Genomic DNA, 835 nt, shown 5'->3' with positions numbered 1-835 from the left:
ATTCCTGTAATCTCAGCACTTTGGGAGGCTGAGGCAGGCGGATCATCTGAGGTCAGGAGTTTGAGAACAGCCTGACCAACATAGTGAAACCCCGTCTCTACTAAATATACAAAAATTAGCCGAGCATGGTGGCACACACCTATAATCCCAGCTACTTGGGAGGCTGAGGCAGGAGAATCGCTTGAACCTGAGAGGCAGAGGTTGCAGTGAGCCGAGATCGCATCACTGCACTCTAACCTGGGCAACAGAGTGAGACTCCATCTCAATAGAAATAAATAAATAAATAAATAAATAAGAACATCCTACAGCAGAAGTTCATTCATTTATTCATTCATTTATTTTATTGTTCAACAACTACATCTTAGTGTTACAATTCTTTTAGAGTTTGTCTAGCAGGCTTTCCAGTTTTCGCCAAAAAGCTCCCTTAAGAAAACTGAAAAAAAAAGAAAAAAAAAAAACTAAAAAAAACTCTACATCTTTCTTTTTTTTTGAGACAGGGTCTCACTCTGTCCCCCAGGCTGGAGTGCAGTGGCATGATCTTAGCTCACTGCAACCTCCATCTTCTGGGTTTAAGTGATCCTCCTGCCTCAGCTTCCTGAGTAGCTGGGATTACAGGCACCCACCACCACGCCCGGCTAATTTTTGTATTTTTAGTAGAGACAGGTTTTCACCATGTTGGCCAGGCTGGTCTCAAACTCTTGACCTCAAGTGATCTGTCGGCCCCAGCCTCCCAAAATGTTGGGATTACAGGCATGAGCCACTGCACTTGGCCAAAAAACGACATCTTAAGCACCTACCAGAAGCCAGGCACTGTGTTCAGTTTTGTGCCCAATGT

At 44.1% G+C, this 835-nt stretch overlaps 1 non-coding gene across 1 annotated transcript; it reads left to right on the top strand.

Moving 5' to 3' along the window:
- Positions 1 to 362: 362 nt before the first annotated feature.
- LOC117069144 lies at positions 363 to 424 on the top strand. Its single transcript, XR_004431395.1, has one exon. It is a non-coding gene; the product is annotated as a U7 small nuclear RNA (small nuclear RNA).
- The last annotated feature ends 411 nt before the right edge of the window (positions 425 to 835 follow it).

Source organism: Trachypithecus francoisi, unplaced genomic scaffold, assembly GCF_009764315.1.
Source record: "Trachypithecus francoisi isolate TF-2019V2 unplaced genomic scaffold, Tfra_2.0 Lachesis_group21, whole genome shotgun sequence".
NCBI classification, from domain to species: Eukaryota; Metazoa; Chordata; class Mammalia; order Primates; family Cercopithecidae; genus Trachypithecus; species Trachypithecus francoisi.
Note: the sequence above shows the minus strand (reverse complement) of the source record. Positions and strands in the feature narration are given on the sequence as shown.